At 32.5% G+C, this 6,410-nt stretch overlaps 1 protein-coding gene and 1 non-coding gene across 2 annotated transcripts in view; both read right to left on the bottom strand.

Annotated features, from left to right (window-relative positions):
- The window catches only part of LOC108753888 (mannosyl-oligosaccharide 1,2-alpha-mannosidase IA), a 619,733-nt gene that overhangs the window by 482,960 nt on the left and 130,363 nt on the right, over positions 1 to 6,410 (bottom strand). The window lies entirely within an intron of this gene.
- Positions 3,494 to 3,565, bottom strand: Trnad-guc. Its single transcript has one exon. It is a non-coding gene; the product is annotated as a tRNA-Asp (tRNA).

Raw genomic sequence — 6,410 nt, 5'->3', positions numbered from 1 at the left:
TTATAATGGCGCGTTTTTTTTTAGAATTATAGTAAATAGAAATTATTATATAGAGATAGATCACAAGCATTAATCGCGTATAATAATTTCTATATTTGTTAAATTCATTTATGATACTTTTTTTTTAATCTACATACTTTATTATATGAAAATAAATTCGTCCGAAACAAAATCATTCAATTTTAGCATCTAATTTATATTTATTTATACAGAAATAGCGCATATATTGAGAATAAATTGTACTATACTTTATGCATATATTGATTACCTTTTATCGCTGCTTATCAATATTAAATATAAATATATTTAAAAGTTAAATATCGTTCGTTCAATAATTGATACCAGCTACATATAGAAATAAAAATAATTGTGTATCTACAATTGACGGGCTATTATGTCAAGGTTTCTTGTGAGTGCAACATAAACAAGAAGTATTTAACAAAAAAATGTTATTACATTTCTTGACAGCTAAATAATTCACATCAGCTGAACGGTATCATAAATGAGAACACAATTACATTCGACACGAATTATTAAGCAAAAAATGTTATCACATTTCTTGATAACTAAAAAACTCACATCAGTTGAATAGTATGATAAGTAATAACGAAATTACATTCGATACGAGGCTTGTCGAGCCATGTTATCGCTGGAAGTGACTGTAATTAAGGCGAATTTACGATGTGTCCTCTCACAACCTGAGGCTCTCAAAAAAGCATGGCAACGTCCACCGACTGATTTCACAGCGTACTTGCGTGCAACAGAGGCGTATTTCAAAAAACGTCGTCTATCATGTGACCTTAAATTTATACTCGATTACGGCTTATTACGGATAAGCACGACCGGGTGCCTTCCCAGTTAGAGACGACGTCTCGTCGAGACGTTTTCCACTCCCGACAGGGAATTCTTACGGGTGCAATTATGTTTTCCCCGATGTTTCGGTCCCTTCTGCCTCCTGCGGCGCCTATTACTGACGAGAGTCATTAGATGCGCGTCAGATGATCCGCAACAACACTCATTATTATTCACGGCCGACACGAAGGCCGACGTTCGCAATGTGATAATGGTGATTATGAAGATTCATGGTGTATACGAAAGCGGAAGATTTATTTTGTTGACGTTTCGATGATTAACAGTATGTTTTATCGCGTATTCTTTCAAGCAAAATATTTATGATATATTAAAAATGAAATTATTCTCTTTGGTGAAAATTTTTTTATTGTCACATTATATAAAAAAATTAGTCCTTTGCGCAATTTGCGTTAAATTTTACACATTTTACGTGTCCCAAATAGTTCAGACTTTTCAAATTTTTATGTTAATTTAACAAAAGATAAATATGTTAGCAAGTAACATACATTATGTAAAAAATTAACAAAAACACAATTAACTGACACGATTTGTAAGCAAATTATGAAAGCATGTTTCTTTAATAAAACATTTATAACATGTTAAATTAACACGTTACAGTAAATTTAACATTTATATTTGTTAAATACATTTATTCATTTTAACATTCAAGTTTTAAAATAAATTATGTTTATATATGTTGTATGTCCACTTATTCATAAATTGTGTTATTTTACTTAACTTTAAGACAAGTTGAATATTAATTTAACTCAAAATAATTAAATAACACAATCACGTTAAATTAACATTTAAAACATATTAAAAATTCGACATAACAATTTTAACAAGGATCGGTTTCAACACAAATGTTTTTTACCGTCTAGTTACTATTTTCTATCTTTTCTCAACATGGAATTAGAACTGATAGATAATTTATCATATAAGATCGATCTGCATCAGTAATATACAATCGAAATGTGCGTGCTTAGTTAATTGCGTGAAATTCATCGTGAAAGGAAGAGTAAAAGGTGCGGAAAGGGGACAAAGCAAGGGATGCACTACGTGCGATTACACCTATTTGATATGCCGCGACACTCAAAACTCGTACATCACACTTAACCGTTGAATATGGAACAGTCAGTCTCGGCAGCGGGCGCATCCAGCATGCATATGTAGACCGCAATTATGGCCGTTAACTATCGTCGGCACGCACGCCGAGCACGAATTTTCTATTTCGCCATGGAGCCTCTCATTTTTTTCCCTTCAAATATTCGCTAGCATCGTGAAAGAGGCTTCCTCTTTTGCTATTTCGACAGTTATAAATAATATAAAGCACATTTTACCAAATGTACACATTAAAGTAAATTTTTCAAGTTTTCTGTTAACTGTCTTTAAAATTTTTTACATTTTTATAAAATAGGACCAGAGAGAGAGAGAGAGAGAGAGAGAGAGAGAGAGAGAGAGAGAGAGAATATCATTTTACCAGTTAGCTTTAAAAATCTTTCTTCAAACTCGTGTCAAAACATTTAAATCTTTTTACTGCTAAGGATTTAATTGTGAAATTTGTAAACATATATATATATATATATATAAGTATATAAAGAGATCCACTCTGTGATAATTTAAATGTACAATATATATATAAAATAGTAAAAAGATCACGTAAATTATCTTAATTAAGACAAGTAATCTTATACATTGCGTATATCTCAACACAGCGGCAGATAAGCGTACAAAAAACCCCAACATTTCCAGGCTCTCTCTTTTTCGCACAGATCGCCTTCAACCTTTATTTCGTCTCGAGACGTCTCTGTGGACGATGCAGGTGCAGTTCGTAAAAAAAAGGAAACAGGTTCGTACACCGTCAGTACCACCGTCGATGAAAAAAAGAAAAGAAGAAAAAAAGGAAGAAAGAACAAAAATAAAAGAAGAGACGCACATTCGTACTCGCGATGTTTAGGACAGGACGCGACTGATGTAGTCGTGAAGAGAGGAAGGGTGAAAAGGGGGGTGGGGGGGAGGGTAGTTACAGAGGGAAAGCCGGATGGAAGCAAAGAAGAATGTCCCGTCTCCGTGTCGCCGCACCCAATAACACGCGGGTAATCACGATTTAATAGCTCAATAACATCCGCCACTGTACCCTGCCATGGACCTCGAAACAATTTATCGGTCCCGCCAGTCAATAAATTCAGTTTTTGAGTTGTATACGGGCCTGACCGGTCCCGCGAGACCAGGCCACGAAGCGTTTAAATTTCAAAGCGGACGCATCGAATTCAGACCGGCGAATTTCAAAATAACGCATATAAATTACCGGAAGAATAAATATCAGTTCAAGTACCTCCCTCCCTTTTTCTTTTACGATACCAATCTTTCTAATTTCACCTGTTAATTCTTCACTTCAATCTTGTTAATTTTATATATCGACATTTTATTTGTTAATTGTATTTGTTGATATTACGAGAAATGAAAAATATATTAGTTATTGGATTATATAAAGTTGCATTCTATTTCCAAGTATTTTCCTATATAAGTTTATGTAAAAAGAATAAACTTTTTTTATTAACATGAACAGAATTAACAAAAAAAAAAGGACAAGATATCTGTTGATTGCAAAATGTGTTTGTATTAAAAAAAAAAAAAAATCCTCCCCGGCGGGGAATCGAACCCCGGTCTCCCGCGTGACAGGCGGGGATACTGACCACTATACTACCGAGGACTTATTGAATTGACTCTTCTCTTATTATAGTCTTCCAATATGTCAAGATATTCCAATTTCACTATGTTCCAATTTTTATAAAATATTTTATTAAAAATTTTTTTAACGTTCAATGTAAACAAATATAAAATATTTAATGTTCTTCGAATTAATCTTAATTTAAAAAATGTTAATAAAAACCAGAATTTTAAACAAATGTCTTTCTAATATTAATATACTATATATCTATACTTATAAACTAAATATATTTTAATTTTAACTTTAATATAAATAATACGTGTATATGTTTATTTCGTAGAGAAACGTCTCACTACATGACGACTATATAATAATGGAACGTAATGGACGTCTTAATTAGTATACTCGCTTGTCACGCGGGAGACTAGAGTAGGCAATTCCTTTTTTATTAGGGAAATTTTTTTTTTCATTTTATACATAGGTATCTTGCAGGCGCAACATTAATTTTTCATTATTTAATTCACCTAATTTCACTCGCAATTGTTAAATCAGGCAGAAAATGTGCAACTTTGAAATACACATTTGTACAAATTACGACCGTGTTGTTAAATTATGCACATTATTTTTTCAAAACGTGTCACGTCTACTTTGTAATTATGCAAATATCAAATCATATATAATCACAGTCGTTTAACATTGCTTAGTGGGCTTCAAAAAATTTTATTGCTATAATTAAGATCATTTTCATAAAATAAAAATGCGTTGCAACAATAGCATTTCGAATTTACAAAACTATTTCAGGATCGAAACTATTTTAAGGGTAAGTTCGGAGATAAATTTTCCAAATTCCTCAATGAATAGAGAGAAGCGTAATGTACCATGTGTAATTTATGGTAATTCGCATAATCCGTATCTAGATGACATATAGAGAATATCTAATTAAATGTGTATTTCGTATTTACGTTTCATTGAATCGCGATCACGTCATTGCAATCCTCTGTAAGAAAGATGGATTAAATAACAGGTCGGATGTCGTAAGTCGCGCATTAAACGCGAATGAAACTCGCCGTCTCGTAAAAACAAAGGTACACGATGTTCATAAGAGCAGATTGTTAATAGTAGTTCTGAAACAGTAATAGTAGCGGAATATTGCGACGCGACGCAACTATTTCTCGTTCTCATCTTGTGTCGCGCTCGGATTTGCACGTTTATGCTGTCTAGTTACGCGGGCGAAACTGCCGGTGATATGTTTATCGGTTCGTTAGTGCGACGCTCGTTGGGTTATAAACTACTTTGTCGCTTAACTAATGATTGTTGTGATGCCAGTTTGCAAATCCGGCAAATCCCGCTTGGGAAAAGCGAAAATAAGCAACTGCTTTATCAAATTAGTATATGATCATTTTCCTCCCTCTCTCTCTTTTTAACATTTTCATGACAAAGCGTTTGTTGCACAAAGTAAAAAATATAATTTTAATATAAAAATATCTGATTTATGTATTCATGTAACAGCAGACAAGCACCCGTTGAATACTAAATACCAGAGGCGATCTTGCTTCACAAATATATAACTACCTGTCTACAAAATTCTGTTTTAAAGTTACCTGAATTTAAATACCCAATATATATTGAAGCTAATATTTATGTATTAAAATGTAGCTGATTTTTTACATAATAGATACAATTAATTTATAATCAAAAGGTATATGGATATAAATAGGTAGAGAGCTTTTAAATTCCAGTTAATATCTCGTCAAACAAAATATTGGCATAAATATCGATAATAAAGCAATATTGCAAAGAATTATTTATAAGTCTATTGTAAAACAATATGTAAAACTATCTATTTATATATATAAAACATACAATTAGATGTAAAATAATCTCATTTATCAACACATAAAAATATAATATATAATTTAAAACGCTTCCAGTAAACTGTTGATGCTTTTTCACTCGATTTTTATTCATAATTTCCACAATTTATGGATCGGGGAGTAAAATATTTCGCAGCATATGCGAACATCTAGTTTAAAAACGCATTCAAAACGAACTATACGGAATTTTCATGATGCAATGCGGTACACCGCGTTCGTCTATCCCGGTAAATTTACATCCCGTTATTACAGCGGTATTTCGGAGCCATATGTTTGTCGCGTCCCGCGTTTCATCATCCAATACGAGGGCTGTTTGTCTTCCCCCATGTCGACGTTAAATCTGATATTAGGACGAGCGTATGTGATCACTCGTCAATAGTCCGAGTGCAACGACAAACCTATCGATTGTCTGCAAAGTCGATTTTGTAATTTAGATCGATGCACAGGCCTGGTTGCTTTTGATGCTATATTCTATCAATAACGCATCGAAACCGAATATTTCGTCGATGGTTGAATCACAGAATGATCAATCGACGTACACCCGCATTGTGTTTGATGCTCTAAAGCGCCATTGTGAATAAAATATTCACACTCCGCGTAACGATCATGCATTATTTTATACTCTCAGGCATTTAACAATATCGAAATTTGTTTCTTCAGAATTTCGATAATAATAATCATCTACTTAATAAGTATTTTTTATTGAATTATTAAGAATATTTTTCAAAGTATATATATATGTATAAGTAGTATATATAAGTTAAGTATAGTGCAGTATTTTGTAGTGTTTCCAAATGAAAAAATTTACACACACATTAAAATATTTAAACACGCAATGTTCCAAGTGAACAATTTTCGATTGATTATATCGATAGCCAGGTTACCAATTATTTTTGAGAGCTGACATAAATCAACAATAGTGTCGATAGGCACAAAATAGAAATATAGAATCAAACAAAAGCGATTCGCAAAATATACAGTAGAATTACTATTGAAATATGGCACAAAAATAT

The sequence above is a fragment of the Trachymyrmex septentrionalis genome, unplaced genomic scaffold (assembly GCF_001594115.1).
Source record: "Trachymyrmex septentrionalis isolate Tsep2-gDNA-1 unplaced genomic scaffold, Tsep1.0 scaffold73, whole genome shotgun sequence".
Classification (NCBI taxonomy): Eukaryota; Metazoa; Arthropoda; class Insecta; order Hymenoptera; family Formicidae; genus Trachymyrmex; species Trachymyrmex septentrionalis.
Note: the sequence above shows the minus strand (reverse complement) of the source record. Positions and strands in the feature narration are given on the sequence as shown.